The sequence below is a fragment of the Myotis yumanensis genome, unplaced genomic scaffold, assembly GCF_028538775.1.
Source record: "Myotis yumanensis isolate MYYU_CA2020_CCGP unplaced genomic scaffold, mMyoYum1.0.hap1 SCAF_4, whole genome shotgun sequence".
In the NCBI taxonomy this organism is placed as follows: Eukaryota; Metazoa; Chordata; class Mammalia; order Chiroptera; family Vespertilionidae; genus Myotis; species Myotis yumanensis.
In genome coordinates, this window is record NW_027223755.1 from 68,208,079 (window position 1) to 68,225,215 (window position 17,137).

General features: G+C 45.1%; 1 long non-coding RNA gene across 2 annotated transcripts; it reads right to left on the reverse strand.

Annotated features, from left to right (window-relative positions):
- Positions 1 to 8,476: 8,476 nt before the first annotated feature.
- On the reverse strand, positions 8,477 to 16,347 carry LOC139008145 (uncharacterized). Of its 2 annotated transcripts, none has more exons than XR_011471106.1 (3): positions 16,276 to 16,347; positions 9,062 to 9,194; positions 8,477 to 8,707 (listed from the first exon to the last, which is right to left on the reverse strand). It is a non-coding gene; the product is annotated as an uncharacterized lncRNA (long non-coding RNA). The 2 variants fall into 2 exon arrangements; XR_011471107.1 differs by lacking the exon at positions 16,276 to 16,347 and adding an exon at positions 15,950 to 16,038.
- Between the last annotated feature and the right edge of the window lie 790 nt (positions 16,348 to 17,137).

A 17,137-nucleotide genomic window follows, 5' to 3' on the forward strand; every position in this document is an offset into this window, starting at 1 on the left:
AAACCCATGGCTTGAAGCACAGGTGGGAAATCAGTGTTGGGGAATTCATTCTTTTGACAAATATTTATTCAGCACCAACTATCCTAATACTGGATCCACACACTTCTGTGTCCCGTGTTGTTCTTCCTAAAGCGTCCTAGCCAATCTAAAACTCGAAGCTAAGGATTCACAGCCATAGCCAGGGCACTATCTGATACCATTATCTTATTTCTCCCATACTTACCTTCTGCGTTAACACATGATAAGTCAAAAGCAAGAAGACAATTTAAAAATGTAAAAATCTGAACTTTTTAGGTAGAACTTTAAAATAGTTCCTGATCCCATTATCACATAGATTTCAGGGCAATATCGTCCGACCCAGGTGAGCTCACATGCCTGCAATGGTGCTGGGAGCAGGAGCACCCCAGCGCATCTGCCGTCCAATGATGGAGGACTCAGGGCATCAGACTCCAGTGATTGTTTCCAGCATAATGTCCAAGCGTTGGGCACTCTGGGAGAGGCCTGTGTTTGAAAAGATCACAGTTTGTTTACCTCTTTCCTGGCTCAATGTCCACCGGCAGCTCTGAAGGTCTCTGTCTCCGGCTCCATATCCGTTGGCAGAGTCTGGAGTCTGTGGGCCCATGTGTGAGTCCTGGCTCAGTTGCTCACCAGCTTTCCCAGATTTCCATTTTCCATCTATAATAAAAGGTTCCTGAGAGGATTAAATTAAGTGCTGAGCCTGAAACACAGAGTAGAGTACCTGGCACCAGACAGATTTCTGAAAACAATACCTCTTTTGCAGTCCTTGCCTTTTCCCTTCCTCCCTGTGGAAGGTAGATGGCTTATTATTCTCTACTCTTCGGCCCTCGCAGTGTGCTGTTTGCTCTATGACACTGATGTTCCTTTCACTAGAGGCAGAATATATTTTTCTGCTCCACTGATGTTGGGCTTGGCTACTTGGTTTGATTCGGGCTTGGCCATGTGGCTTGCTTTGGCCATTGGGATATTAGCAGATAGGACATGGGTGGAGGCTCGGAATGTGTTTTTGTGGTTGAGCTCATTCACTTGCACTCCCACTTTTTACCATGAGAACAACATGCCTCAAAAAGCTGCTGGGCCGCGGAGAGTGAGCGATGTGGAGGAGCCCTGGGCCCAGCCTGCAGCTCGGCGTGGAGGCCAGCTGAGCCCAGCCTCGTGCAGCTGAACCCCAGCTGATCTTCCGATGCAAGAGGGAGAGATAAATGCTTATGACTGCATGCCTCTGAGTTTATGTAACATCGTTGTGGCAATAGCTAACAGATAACTGCATTATAGTTTTCACACTCCATAAAAATGCCGCATATATTAAATAGCAGAGAAAGTAACTGTTCCGGGGAAGCAGCAGAACAAAGTGAGTCACTGGTGCACGGAAGGGACCAGAGTGTGATTCTTTTGCCGAGCCCTGAAACCGTTCTGTGGTGTCACGTCCTGAGACTTCCCCTCCATCTCAATTTGTGGGTGGGAGATTTCATGTCCAAATGAAACTACTTGGAGGCGGCACTGTTTCCTTTAAGAGAGTCATGCTAGGATTATGGTTTCTCTGAGAGTAGGGCCAAACTATTTATTGAAAAAAATAAGCACACTTCGTGCAAAACCAGGATGTATGGATTTTAGAAGAAAACCGATTCTTATTGGGTGAGGTTATTAGCTCTTCCAGGATCATAAAGTAGCCTGAGCCATCAATGGTGGAGAAACTAAGGTGTACCCCTATTGTGCATGGGACAGACTCCTTCCTGTCCCTCCACTTTGCAGCCAGCAGCGGAAAGGGGGCACCGCCTTGCACAGCTCTGGGAGACAGTAAGACAGCATTCGCATTGCACCTGCGGACTAGTTTCCCAGGAGGAGGGTTGTGTCCAAGCAGACGGAGGGGGGTGGGCGCGAGACACTGGAAGAAGCAGAGAGAAGAACAGGGCTACAGGACAAGAGGGATGGAGGAGTTCAGGAGGTAGCGTTAGGGGACCTCAGGGCTCCCAGAACAGGCTGGCAGTTTATGTCTGAGCATTTGTGAGCTGATGGGGTGAGTGAGGCCTAGAATTCCAGCCATGCTCCACTCACCAAGCCAGGTGTCCAGGCATGAGGCCGTGTCTGCCTCAAGCACCGTGGAGATGGAGGAGGAGTTTTCTTTATTTCTCTAGTTCCCACAGGAGCACAGCATGAACCAACAGCTGCTCTCGGAGAACAAAGCACTGCCTATGTGGGAAGCTCCTGAAGGCCTACACTCTGAATCTTGTTCTCCCACCCCCAACCTTGTATGGGGCCAGGAACAATGTTAGTTAAATAAAGCCACGCCTTCCGGCTCATCTACTGTGTCTGCCATAGGATACCTTCTTGATCCTTCAGTTAAGTGTCCTGCTGAGTTCAGAGCTGGCTTCTGCTGGGAAGCCAGGGCGGCGGTTCTCACAAAGAGGAAGCACCTGCTTCCTGATCACCTGGCAGCACCCAGCCCGCCCTCCTTGGACTGCTAGAAGGAGTCGACTGCAGAGCACAGACAGTTCCTCAGGCCCGAGGGACTAGGGCGTGCATCTCCGAGTGCCCAGGGCCCCCACTAAGGAGTGAGGGACATCCCCTGTGGGACAGAAGGAAGGGAGGTTCCTGACACTCCCTGGTTACAATTCTACTTCAAAAGCAAAAATAATACTTAGCTTTTAATTTTGTTCAGAGAGCGCCTACCTCTGAGTTTCCTAGCTTTATTTCTCTTTCCTGTGTATTACATTCAGGATAGAGCCAACTTTTGTGCGGCCCTGTGCTTACACAATTTGGAGGGCCTGCTTAATGAAAAAAAATATATATACACTGACAATATGGAGTTAGATGAAATAAAGAAGTGAGTCTTTACTTAGTATGAGACTGGACGAGGTCCTGAAGCTTGGGTTTTATTAGTATCACAGTATTTCTGCCTCAGACCCCAGTTGACTTAATTGTTCCCCCTTTCGTCTAGGAGGGTGATAGGCAGCAGCCAGAGGCTTGCTGACTGGGGGGCGGGGCGGGGGGGGGCAGTGAAAGCCCCCTCCTCTGTTCCCTGTGGGGGATGGCTCCCACTTTATGCTCTGCTGTGCCCAGGCAGGCCGGGCCCTGAGGACGAGGTCACCAGTCCTCAGAGGACACCAGCAAGGGTGTGGGCAGGCTGCTTGGGTGGAGTCATTTTTCTGGACCATAAAAAAGTGGGGTACTCATGCAGAGGTCTCTGCGTGTGTCCAATGTTACCCTCGGGCCTTTGATCCTCCCCTGGAGCGTATTGGTAGAACCACAGGGAGACTGAGATGGTCTGGAAGCACCTACTACCAACTCCTTTTTCTCAAGGAACAGTCCCCCTGCAAGCCTTCCTTTTCTTAAAATGTCCACAGTTTCCATTCTTTTCGGTAAGAAATGGTATTGGGGGGTTTTGTTCTGCTAACTAGTCTAAGAGAATAAAGGGGAGCCCTTCACTGGGCACTGACTCAGCCCTCAGAAAGCACCCGGCACAGCCCAGGGTGGAGAACACAGCCAGCGCTCCTTTTCCAGAGCCCTCGTTTCAGCAAAGGTTGGAGCGGTTGGTCATCCTCTGGTCACGTTTCTCCAGAAGAGCCCGACTGGCCTGGCTGGAGCCATGTGTCCACCTCTTGCTCATGACAGACCGGTCACTTCGATAGCCGTGTCAGGATGGAATAAAATGAGGAGGTGACGTTCTGCAAAGGTTAGAGGAGAGCTGCTGCAGGGTGGGGAAGCGGTGAGGGCGGCACACACACGGAACCTGGACTTGAGGAGTGCAAGCACCTTCTTTAGCAGTGCGTGGCCTGAGGGGGTGCACCGTTTGATTAATTAACAGTGCAAGGAGCGAGGAGACCGGGCAGGGGGTGACTGGTGGAAGGTTGGGCTTCAGGAAAGGCCTGGAACATGGGAAGTGACCAGAGGCAAACCTGGGAGGAGGAGGAGGAGGAGGAGGAGGAGGAGGAGGAGGAGGAGGAGAGGCTGAGCCCCAGAGAGGCATAGAGAGCTTGGGGGGTGAGCGCCAAATGAGACGGGAGAGCTAACAGGAGGAGGATGGGCCCTGATCAGGAAGTGTATGGAGGTCACCGGTGTGTGTAGGGAGAACTCTGACTTTCAGCCTGGAGTTTTTCCTATAACTGAGCACTTGTATATTAGCCATTTTCAAAACTTTACCCAGGCATCCCGGTCCAAAAGGCGTCAGAGAACAAGTACCGAGGAGAGAGCAATTTCATATTTAACAGGGGAGTTTAAAGCTCCGAGGAACATCCCCGCAAGGGGTTGGGGAGAGCTGAGGTGTTGGATGGTCAGAGGCAAAGCTTGCCTGAGCGGTATTTGTGGGGAAGGCCACAGCCAGCTATGAGAGATGGGGTCTCAGGAAGAGCAAAGGGAAAATAAATCACTTCCGGATTTTAGAGGCAAACAAACTCGTGACATCACGCAGCCCTGTGGAAGGACTTATGTACCAAACGGCCGGTCACAGTGAAGGTCAGGATCTGCATGGCCCCAGCCTTGAAGTGAGAGAGGGATTGCAGCCCTCTCTTCCTGCAGGGTTTCTGGCATCATGAATCACTTGTACGTCCAAACTATGGAAAGAGTTCCTTTTCCTATCAGATTCTTCAGGCCCCAAACACATGTAAAGAGCAAATGGAGGACCTCGGGATTCAAAAGGGAGGCTGCTGAGGCTGGTCAGTGAGGGCAGGGATTTGCTTATTGTCAGGGGTGGAGCAGAGGCGAGTGGCCACATCTTTCTTCCTGCAGACGGCATGCGCTGTGGCCTCCAAGCTCCCTCTCTCCCTCACAGTCAGAACAGGTCTGTTCCTGGTCCACACCCCCACAAACCACTGGGCTCTGCCTGAACCTCTGCCCTTGGTCCCAAATCCATTTTGAGCTTCTGAGCCTCGTTCAGCGGTGCTGCCCTTGGCTTTTTATCCCACTAGAAACCTGCTGCACTCATGGGAGAAGGCCAGTTTTATTTTTATTTTTTGCTCTTTTTAACTACACAGAGAAGTAGAAAGTACCTGTGTGTCCTTCACCAAGGATGATATTTTTAGATCGCTCCCACATGCCTCTCTTCTTTTTTTACTTCCCAAACTCCTGTGTTTATTCTTGGAAGCAGCCCCCTGCTGCTGACTTCTCGGTTGTACCTAAGTAGGATCACTGAGCCAGAGTCCCTCGTTACCTGTTTTATGAGGGGGAAGGACACGCAGTTCTGCTTTGCAAAAGGACATTGAGCTCTTATGGAATGCCCTTGTTTCAGCTCTTGGCTGCTCCAGGTGAGGGTTTGTTGACCAATTTTAGACTCTTCATGAGCCCTCTGGGCATGGATTTGAGGATCTTAAGCAAACACACAAAACCCACAGTGATCGGAGTGCATCAGATCTGCTTAGACATCTTTGGTGGTTCTCATGCTAGAGCCCAGATTCTTTAGGCTTATGTAAAAGGCCTTCACGATTTAACTGCAGCCAGATTTTCAGGTCTCTACCTGTTCCACTGTGACTGCATTCTACGCTGCATGCATGCCACCTCACCAAAACCAGCTGGCCAGTTCTCTGCTTTCTTCCCCCATGTTTGGCCCTCAGCTGGGAGTGCTCTTTCCCGCTCCCCCCCCCCGCCCCCCCCCCATCCTCGTCTCTTAGGCACTGGCATCCCTCCCAGCAAAGTTCATGGCTTGATGTTCATCCATCTGGGACACTTACCCAGGTTCATTGTAATTATTTGCTCATGTCTATCTTCCTTGACTGTGAGTTCCCTGAAGAAAGGTGCAGGTTCTTATTCTCTCTTTAAATCCTTAGTATGGAGTCTGGCCAGTAAATATTTGATGAACAAAATGGATAGTTCAGCAAGGGCAACTTTCCCTTAGACACCAGAAAATCAGCACTTTTTTTAATGGACACGTGTCCCTACAGGGCCCAGATGTTTGGGGAGGGACTCACACCTTTTTTCTTTCCCTTGCCTGGCCCCAAAAGGGCCAGAATTCCCAGGAGGTCCCTAATGCCTCTCCTGGTGATCTATTTCCTGTTACCAGCTACAGGGAGCTGTATACCATTGTGTTTTCTTTCTTTTTTTTTTCTCTCTTGGAGGAAGTTTGGTTCTAAGTCAATGCTTTCTGATATAATTATCCTACCAAACCTCCCCCCCCCCCCCTCCGCCTTCTTCTGACATTAGATTTAGAGGTTGTATGGTTCTTTCATATCTGTGCTTTTTATTGACAGCTGTGTCACCTCCTTTTGGAAGCAGGTAGGGTATAAATAATAAATGAGAGATGAACGTATGTTCCATAACAGCCTTGACCGATAAAGCAAGAGGTTTCCCACCCTGTATATGGGGTGTGTGCTTCTGGACCCCCTGGTTTCTCTGTCACAGCATAAGGCAATGACGTCACTGTCCCTGTTTATGTCATTCCTAGCTGGACACAGGAGAGAGCCCTCTGGTTATGTCCTTCTCCAGAGCATCTCTCACAAATTTCAGAGAAGTTTCTGTGCATGCAATGAATTTATTTACCTTTATTGCGGATGGACCACCCTACCAGGTTCTTTGTAGAAGATCCTGACAAAAGGAGGGTGATTAGAAAAATGTTACAACTCAGAGTGACCACCTTTCATAGATCACTAGACACACACACATACACACACACAATTTTGCATACAATTTCAAGGGGGTCCAGAACCCCAGTTTAAAAACCCATTCTCTATAGGATGACTTGGAACGCTCTTCTGGGTCAGGGATGGCTACAACCTAGTCATGGCTATATAATGTGTGGATGAATAAATATGTGATAAATATCAAGGAGGTGTTAAAACAGAATCTTGTGATAATTTTGCTTTATGTGCTTTAAAACCGCCCAACTAAAGAAGCATAGTCCTGATACAAATTAACCAATGGAAGAGAATAAGGAAAAGAATCCAAGTAAACTTGGAAACAATGTGGATGATATCACTCAGGGTTCAATCACAGAAGCAGAACAACTCTCAATGATATAGATGGCAGTTGCCAATACAGGTGATTTGGGCCCAAGAAACATTCAGCAATGTGTGGAGACATTTTTTGTAGCCAAAACTGAGGGGCAGGTGTTACTAATATCTAATGGGTAGAGGCCAGGATGCTGCCAAGAATTCTACAATGCATAGGAGAGCCTCACATGACAAAGAACTATCCAACCCAGATGTTAACAGAGATGAGGTTGAGAAACACTTCTATAAAGTATTTGTTATAGGAAATAGATCTTAAGCAACAGTGGGAGCTTATCGAGAAGTCCGAGCAAGGCTATTGCCTCTGCTGTTAGGGCCTGAGTTGCCACAGAGCAGTCAGGAAAAAAAGCTGACCTGGAGCTGGTGAGGAAAAGGACAAACTGGAAACCATGAAGACAAACTGGAACCTGAGTCTGTCTGTCACCATCTTGACCCGTGGGTGACCTGCGGGAGAAGCTGGTGCCCTGTCCCACAGAGCTGCACCTGGCCCAGGACTCAGAGAAGCTGATGGAGACTTGGTGGAAGCCAAGGAGCTACAGTCCTGGGTGATGCTGCAGCCAGCAATGCCCAAGAACACCTTGTACTGTACAGTGACCTTCCAAGCATAATCTCTGCTGTGTCACTTCCACCTTCTTAATTTTTCTTGTAGCTATTCTAATCTGGAGCATACAGGAAAGGGAGTTTTGGAAAATACAGTTCCAGCTTCGCTAGTTGACACCACACCAATATTATAAGACAGTGGGAAGAATGTCTTACATAGTAAATAGGGTTAGAACAACCTGCATCTGTTTGGAAGACAAGAAGCATAAAGCCTTCCCTAATGCACATATATAAATAAAATGAAGAAAATGGAGAAAATCCATGAAAAAAAGAGAAATAAATCTCTCATTATTTGCAGATGACAGGTACTGTATACTATAGAGAACCCAAAGGACTCCCATCAGAAACTCCTAGAACTGACAAATGAATTCAGTAAAGTAGCAAGATGCCCGGTGGTTTCAGGGAGAAGCTCAGGCATAAGCCAGACATCAGGGGAGTGCAGAGGGGCCCCTCAAAGGCTTCTGTGCTCCACAGGCTCCTGGTGGTGCTGGAGGGTGAGCCTTTCAAAGAGATACTCGCCCAGCCCAGCCGGGGGCCCGCCAGCCTGCGGAGATGAGTCAGGTGTCGCCCATCTTCTTGATGAGTTTCACCTCCTCACCCCGGAAGTGGTTCTCCAGGAAGTCACAGAGCTGAGGGTCAGCGAGGGGAGAACCCAGGGTCTGCAGCTCCAAAGGCCTGGTTCAGGTTCCTCTCCAAGGCCGTGGCGGCTTTCTTGGCCTCCTGCGTTTTGCCCACTCACCTTGGGAAGGCTTCAGCATGTCCTGGAAGAGAATGCGGCCACCTGCTGGTTTTGAATCTCTAAGAGAGGCTGGGCACCCTAAGGAGGGCTTCTCCTCGGCCAACTCAAGGAGGAAGTGGCCACGCCCTCCAGAGCCAGATGGTCGGGGCTGACATGAAGCCCAGAGCGAGGTAGGTGCAGGACGCCCTCCGAGGCAGGTTGGCCAGGCGGTTGACGGCAGCCTCCACTTCAGTGGAATAATTTTTTTTTCTTTTCTCAGTGGAATAATTTTGACAAATCTGGGAGCCCATGGTTGTTTGGCAATATACAGTTAAGGTTGAAAAGCAGTATTGCCTGGTCTCAGAGGCCGAGGATGGCTGAGGTGGTTCCAAGGTGGCGACTGAAGGGGTGTCCCTGGATCTGTTCCGTCGAAACACTGTTGAAGCAAGAGACAGATCCGGGGGACTGCTGGGGGCACCGCCTTTGCCCATTTTTTAATTGGATTGTTTGTTTGTTTTGGTGTTGAGTTATATACTAAATCAGCGGTTCTCAACCTGTGGGTCGCGACCCCTTTGGCGGTCGAACGACCCTTTCACAGGGGTCGCCTAAGACCATCCTGCATATCAGATATTTACATTACGATTCATAACAGTAGCAACATTACAGTTATGAAGTAGCAACGAAAATAATTTTATGGTTGGGTCACAACATGAGGAACTATATTTAAAGGGCCAGAAGGTTGAGAACCACTGTCTAAATTCTTTATAAATATTGGATATTAACCGCTTACCAAATGTAGCATTGGCAACTTTGTCCTCCCATTCAGTGGGTTGTCTTTTCATTTTGTTGATGGTTTCCTTTGCTGTGCAAAAACTTTTTAGTTTGACGTAGTCCCATTTGCTTATTTTTCTTGTTTCCCTTGCCTGAGGAAATAGATAAGAAAAAATATTGCTGTGAGAAATGTCAGAGATTTTACTGCCTGTGTTTTATTCTAGGAGTTCATTATTTCAAGTCTTACATTTAAGTCTTTAATCCATTCCGAGTTTATTCTTATATATGGTGTAAGAGGATGGTCTAGTTTCATTTTTTTTTTTTGCATGTATCTGATTTTCCCAGCACTATTTATTGAATAGACTGTTTTTAGCCCATTGTATGTTCTTATCTCCTTTGTTAAATATTAATTAACCAATAGGCATAGGTTTATTTCTGGGATCTCTATTCTGTTCTATTAATCAATGCTTTTTTTTATGCCAATATAATGCTGTGTTGATTAATATGGCCTTATAGCAGTGATGGCGAATCTATGACACGCGAGTCAGAGGTGACACGCAAACTCATTTTTTTGGTTGATTTTTCTTTGTTAAATGGCATTTAAATATATAAAATAAATATCAAAAATATAAATCTTTGTTTTACTATGGTTGCAAATATCAAAAAATTTCTATATGTGACACGGCACCAGAGTTAAGTTAGGGTTTTTCAAAATGCTGACACACCGAGCTCAAAAGGTTCGCCATCACTGCCTTATAGGATAGTTTGATATCAGGTAGCATGATACCTCCAACTTTGTTCTTCTTTGCCAAGATTGCTATGGATATACAGGTTCTTCTGTGGTTCCATATAAATGTTGGGATTATTTGTTTTAGTCCTGTGAAAAACACCATTGGAATTTTGATAGAAATTGCATTGAGTCTATAGATTGCTTTGGGTAGTATGGAATTTTAATGATGTTAGTATTTCCTACCTATGAACACTGTATATGCTTCCATTTATTTGTATCTTCTTTGCTTTTTTTTCTTCAGTGACCTATAGTTTTTCAAGTGCAAGTCTTTTACCACCTGGGTTAAATTTATTCCTAGGTTTATGTGTTTGTTTGTTTTTTGGTGAAATTGGAAATGGGATTGCTTTCTTAGTTTCCCTTTCTGATATTTCATTATTGGTATATAAAAATGCAACTGATTTATGAATATTAATTTTGTATCCTGTTGCTTTACTGAATTATCTTATCAGTTCTAGTAGTTTTTTGGTGGGGTCCCTAGGGTTCTTTATATACAGTATCACGTCATCTGTAAATAATGAGAGCTTTATTTCTTTTTTTCTAATTTAGACGCCTTTTATTTCTTCCTTTTGTGTAATAGCTGTAGCTAACTTCCAGTACTATGTTGAATAAAAGAGTGGTGAACTCAGACATCCCTATCTTGTTCCTGATCTTAAGCAAAATGCTTTTAGTTTTTCCCCAGTGAGTAAAATGTTAGCTGTGGGCACCTTTATTACGTTGAACTGTGTTCCCTCTATTCCCATTTGCTAAGAGTTTTTTGTGTGTTTTTCTTAAAATCATAAATGGGTGCTGGATTTTATCAAATGCTTTTTATGCATCTACTGTTATGATTTTTATCCTTATTTTGTTTATGTGGTGCATCACACTTACTGATTTGCAGATATTGTATCAACCTTGCATCCCAAGAACAAACCCCAATTGATTATAATGTATGACCTTTTTACTAGTAATGTACTTCTGGATCCAGTGTGCTAATATTTTGTTGAGTATTTTAGCATCCATGTAACTTTTATGTTCTTTCTAGTGTTTTTATCTGGTTTTGGAATTAGGATCATGCTGGCCTTGTAAATGAGCTTGAGAATCGTTCCTCCTTTTGAATTTTTTTGAAATAGTTTGAGGATAGGTGTTACTTTTTGGGGGAATGTTTGGTAAAATTCACCTGTACAGCCATTCTATCCATGACTGCAGTTTGTGGGGAGGATTTTGACCATATTACTGTCTCAATGTCATGGTTGTAATTGGTCTGTTCAGATTTTCTTCTTGATTCAGTCTTGGAAGATTATATGTTTCAAGGAATTTATTCATTTCTTCCAGAATGTCCAGTTTGTAGTGATATAATTGTTCATAATATTTTCTTACAATCCTTTGTATTTCTGTGGTGCCAGTTGTTACTTCTCTTTTAGTACTGATTTTATTTATTTGGATCCTCTCTCTTCTTTTCTTCATGAGTCTGCTTAAAGGTTTATCAATCTTGTTTATCTTTCAACAGACCCAGCTCTTGGTTTCATTGATCTTTTGTATTTTTTTAGACTCTATTTCATTTATTTTCACTCCGATCTTTATTTTCTTCCTTTTACTCACTTTGGGCTTTATTTGTAGTTACTTTTCTAGTTCCTAAGTGTAAGTTTAGATTGTTTATGTGAGATTTTTTTTTTTCTTGAGGTGGACCTGTAATTTTTTCTTTCTTAGGACTGCTTTCTCTGTGTCCCATAGATTTTAGGTTGCTGTGTATTGTCATTTGTCTCAAAGTATCTTGTGATTTCTTCCTTGATCTCATTGCTAACCCATTCATTGTTTTGTAACATATTATTTAGCCTCCAACTGTTTGTGTGTTTTTCAGTTTTTTATTGTGATTGATTTCTAGTTTTATACCATTATGGTCAGAGAAAATGCTTGATATGATTTCAATCTCCTTAAATTTATTGAGACTTGTCTTGTGTCCTAACGTGTGGTCTATTCTATTTTTCAATTTTAACATTAGAGAATGAAAATACATTGAGCACCTATTGAGTCCCATCAACCACGTAAAATGTCATGTTTGTTTAAACCCATTCAGGGCCCGGAGACTGCTTACAGCGCTGTCACTCAGCCTAATGGTCCCACACGCAGAGTGTGGATGTCAGAGCAAGCTTGGCGAACTTGTGTTTACAGTCAGAACGAGCCTTCAGAAAAGCTGAGAAAAATCCAGTACTGCATATGCATGTGTGAAACCTCGGGACCATGTGAGCACCACTGGCAGGGCCCCTGTCCTCATCCCCTGTGACCTTCTATGTGGCAGGCAAGACAGGAGAATGGCTGCCATTTCTTGAGAGCCTAGCTGTGCCAGTAGTTTTCCTTTTTTTTTTTTAAATATATTTTATTGATTTTTTTACAGAGAGGAAGGGAGAGAGATAGAGAGTCAGAAACATCGATGAGAGAGAAGCATCGATCAGCTGCCTCCTGCACATCTCCCACTGGGGATGTGTCCGCAACCCAGGTACATGCCCTTGACCAAAATCGAACCCGGGACCTTTCAGTCCGCAGGTCGACGCTCTATCCACTGAGCCAAACCGGTTTCGGCCAGTAGTTTTCTTAAATGATCTAATTTAAATCTCTCTCTCCAAAAAATTTTTTATATATATATATTTTTTTAATTGATATTTTACAGAGAGGAAGGGAGAAGGATAGAGAGCTAGAAACATCAATGAGAGAGAAACATCGATCAGCCACCTCCTGCACGCCCCCCACTGGGGATGTGCCCGCAACCAAGGTACATGCCCTTGACCGGAATCGAACCCGGGACCCTTGAGTCCGCAGGCCAACTGCTCTATCCACTGAGCCAAACTGGTTCTGGCTCAAAAAAAATTTTTAATGAGGGAGTTGGGGTTCAGAAAGGTTAAGTAATTTTCCTCAATTTAAAAGTGATAAGTATTAAACTCCAAAATCAGACTCTGCTTCCTCCTTCTGTTCTTAAATGACCCTTAAGAAATTCTCAAAAGGGCTGGTAATGCCTGTACCTCCTCTCCATCGGGCCCCTCAGTTACAGATTCCAAAGCTCGGGTTCCAATCCCGAGGCCCAAGGCTGACACGCAGAGAGGCGGGTCAGTCGCCGCCACGTATGAATCGGGAAGTGATGGTCTCTGCCAGGCCAGGCTGCCTTTCTGGAGTGGCCACTTTAGAAGCATGTGCACAGCGTCAGAGGAGTCCCTGGGACTAAACTAAGACTGCGCATCCGAGGCTCAGGGGCCCCTGAGACACAGAGCACCCAGCTTCTTGTCTTTCCTGTTCTGGGTTCCAGGCCCCCATGAGGCCCAGTGAACTCGTGCATCCAGTATATGAGATGACCCCATATCCTGATAACAAACTCCCATTTTACTTAATTCAATCTTGACTATGTGTCATGTTAGTTTGTTCTCAAGTTGTACCCTTTGTCTAGAACAGTGATGGCCAACCTATGACACGCGTGTTAGAGGTGACACGTGAACTCATTTTTTTGGTTGATTTTTCTTTGTTAAATGGCATTTAAATATATAAAATAAATACCAAAAATACAAATCTTTGTTTTACTATGGTTGCAAAGATAAAAAAATTTCTATATGTGACACGGCACCAGAGTTAAGTTAGGGTTTTTCAAAATGCTGACACGCCGAGCTCAAAGGTTCACCATCACTGGTCTAGAAGGACCAGTGCCTCCGCCCCATGATTCACCAATGCTGCGTGCAAACTGCCATTAACCACCATACCTTCTAGAACAGTGGTTCTCAACCTTGGCTGCACATTAGAATCACCTGGGAATCTTTTTAAAATCCTGATTTCTGGGCCTCATCCTCCGGAAATTCTGTTTCTTTGTTACTAATGTTATGGCCTCACCCCATAACAAAGAAACAGAATTTCCGGAGATGAGGCCCAGAAATCAGGATTTTAAAAAGATTCCAAAGTGATTCTAATGTGCAGCCAAGGTTGAGAACCACTGTTCTAGAAGGTCTTCCAGGTGACCCAGCTGAACGATGCCTCCTGGAGCTCCACCTGAGCCAGATGGAAGGCTCATACAGTAGCTTCTACTTCCTGTCTCACCTCTTTGTGTACCAATATGTGCATCCCCCTCAAACGGCACCTACCCAGTCCTTTGTGGATATGAGTATTTAATGTCACTACATCTAGAGCAGCTTCCAGAGCTACATCCTGGGCCTGGTCTTTCCAGAACACCTCCAGGGGACGTCACCTGGGGAAGCATGGGTGCCAACCACTGAGTACAGCCTTCTCCTTCAGACTCCTTTGCTCTAGCTTGGGTCACTTGTCCACTTCTTAGTTAAGGGAAGGGCAAGCAATCTTACTGTATGGGTCCATCAGCATCATAACAAAGGGGGCACTGGTTCTCCAGGAGGAAGATAGGATGCTGTCAAAAAAAGAAGCGAGCAAACATGGCCTTGGATCATTGGCTATTACCCGAGGCTTTTATGTATATCAGCTGTTTATTTTCGCCTATGTCCTTATTATACCAATAAAGCCAATTGCTTTGTTCCCTCTTCGAGTATCCAACAGGCTGCTTTAAAAATTGGAATTCTGCCTTCAAATAAGGTTCTTTATGTTTATTTTAATATAATTCAACCTGCACTAAAAAATGTATAGCATGGGTTGTAGTGTCCCCCCCAGGGCCTGCCATGTCCTTTGGCATCAGCCAGGTCCCACGAAGCCTACAGCTTACCGTCGTGTGCTGGGGTCCAATCCCAGCGGGTCCAGGGATCCCCAAAGGTGTGGACGGAGTCGGCGAAGAATGAATGACATGGAAACTGGTTTCAGTTCATCAGCATAGCGAGGTTCTCCCTCCAGGATCTCCAGCGAAGTTCTGGTTAGGAACTCCAACCAAGTTCTGGTCAGGATCTCCAACCAAGTTCTGGTGCCATGTTCTCTCGCTAGGTTCTCCAGCCAGGTTCTCCAGGTTCTCCAGCCAGGTTCAGTCACCAGGTTCTTTAGCCAGGTTCTATCCAGGTTCTTTTGCCATGTTCTGTCTAGGTTCTCCAGTGAAGTTCTGTAGCCAGGTTCTGTCCAGGATCTTTTGCCATGTTCTCTGGCTAGGTTCTGGTTAGGATCTGATGTTTATTGTCTTGTTACATCCGTATTTATACCAGCCGATTTTAATCCTGTCAATTTCTATTACAAAGGTTAGGGCGTTTCTCATCTCCATTCCAGGGAGTAAAGATTATGTAGCTTAACTACCCGCCTGGCACTTAATTAAGGGGTTGTATCCCCTCCCTAACCTCAGGGAAAGATCCCCACCTGGGGAAACAACCTTTCTCAGAGAGGTGACCTTGGTTAAAACACATGGCACTAAGGAGAGCAAACATATTAAGAACAATATGCTATATATGCCAGGTCCCTTGAAACATATGCTGTGCAGATGTTTCTTTTCTGCAGCGACTGTGTCAAGCAGCAAGGATGGACTGGCTCCCGGCAGTCGTGCATGTCTCTCTGCTTTCGCTGGTTTGGCTTCATAGTTCTTCATTTAGAGAAAAGGCTTCAAATTCTCAGTTCCTCCCCCTTCTTGGACAACTCGTACAGTGTCCCATCAAAAATGGTGGTTATTAAATGTGTTTTGATGACCCTGAAGACTCTTACAGGGATTCTCCTCCTCAAAGACCCCAAACGAGAAACAATGGTTTTGTTTTCAGCTTTAAGAGGTTTCCTCCCAGAATGTCACACTTCCCCAGACTCAGTGGTTGTGAGGAAAGGCAAGTGTATGTGGCCGGCAGGTGCTAGGGGGGTGTCTCCCCCCACTGTCCTTCTGGCCCCTCTGTTTCCTCTGGGGTCTCCCCAGTGCTTTGCACAGAGGTTGGATGAGAGTATCCACGAGTGAGGAACTTCACATGAGCCTGCAGCCCCCTCCCACCCTTGTCCACCCACCAGAAAGATCCCAAACTTCTTTAAACCAACATTTTAATTTTCATCTCCAATTTTTGAATAAAACTTGAAATTTTGACGCCTTATTTATTTAAAAATCAAATTTAACTTCTTCCCACACAGCCCAGATGTTCCTGCACTTTTCCTATTTTGATTTCTTCTTGACGTAAGTGATGAATGGTAGAAATGAGGGCCGGTGGAGGCGTCATTGCGACAACCTCCTGCTCTTTGGAAGGTACTGACCTGCAGATTCCCGACTCTTCCTCCAGATCTCCTTTGCCTCCTCTAGACCCTGGTGAGCGGCATTGAACTTGGGAAATGTGCACGTCTGCTAAATCAGGCACCCTCTGTCAGCCTGCATATGCTGGCACGTCACAGAGACGGATGAATAGCCAAAGTAAAAATAAACCTAGAATAAATGGCATTTGAAGGACTTGAAACAGATTATTTAGATGTGATTTGAAAAAGAGTAGGTTGGCCTTCTTTTTTCTAAATTTCTTAGTTGGGATTTGGGGATTTTTAAAAATAATAGAGCAAAAGATTAAAATTCTATTCTTTAAATTTCTTACTTCAAATTGGCGTAGAGTAGTAAAGGCTCAACTTGGCTCAAATGGCTTTCCTTTGTGTAGAGCGGGCACTCAGTTCACGAAAGGACACTCAGGTTCCTGGGTACATGAAGGCTTGTTCTACCCTCCTAACGCCCACTGCAGGGAGAGGGAGAGGCAGATATTAAACGCCATTAAAAAAAATTAAAAAATTAAAGAAGAGTCCTGGTCCTTACACTACCTCTAGGAGATACCATGTTACAATTTTTTAGTGTTTCCTAGGAAACCAGTTCAGTGTAAAAGCCTATTCTTTATCTTCTGCTCTTTGCAAAATTGTTTGAACCATATCTCATACAAGGTTGCTTCACAGGCAGTTCGAACACCATTTTAAAAACTTAATCTGCACTTTGCTGCACCCATGAAGAAGACGATACACCTTTGTTAGAAGCTTGAATGCTTCAGATTATATTTGCTGAAAACAGATAAGATTATGTCACTATTTCTGAAGCATCTATGAAATCAAATATTGTCTTTTCCCCTCCAAATCATGAGTATGCCCCTCCTCCTGCCCCCACAAAGGACCCAAGTTGCATTAAAAATATCTCCTAATGTCTCCTAAAATAGTTTTAGGAAATTCTTATCAGCACTTACACAACAGAGCATCAATGAAGAGAAAAGTAAATCCGCCCCCAGCCCGCGCCTCTCTCTCTCTCCTATTCTCTCTCCATGTACATGCTTGGTCTCCAGAGCTAATGTGCTTTGTGTCCTCATTGTCATCCCAAGTCAGAATCCCCTCAATGCCCGCTCTTCTCTCTGGGGTCATCTCTAGCTTATATCCCACTGCCATTTCATGTTCAGTTGCTATTGTGGTTTTGCAAATGATTGG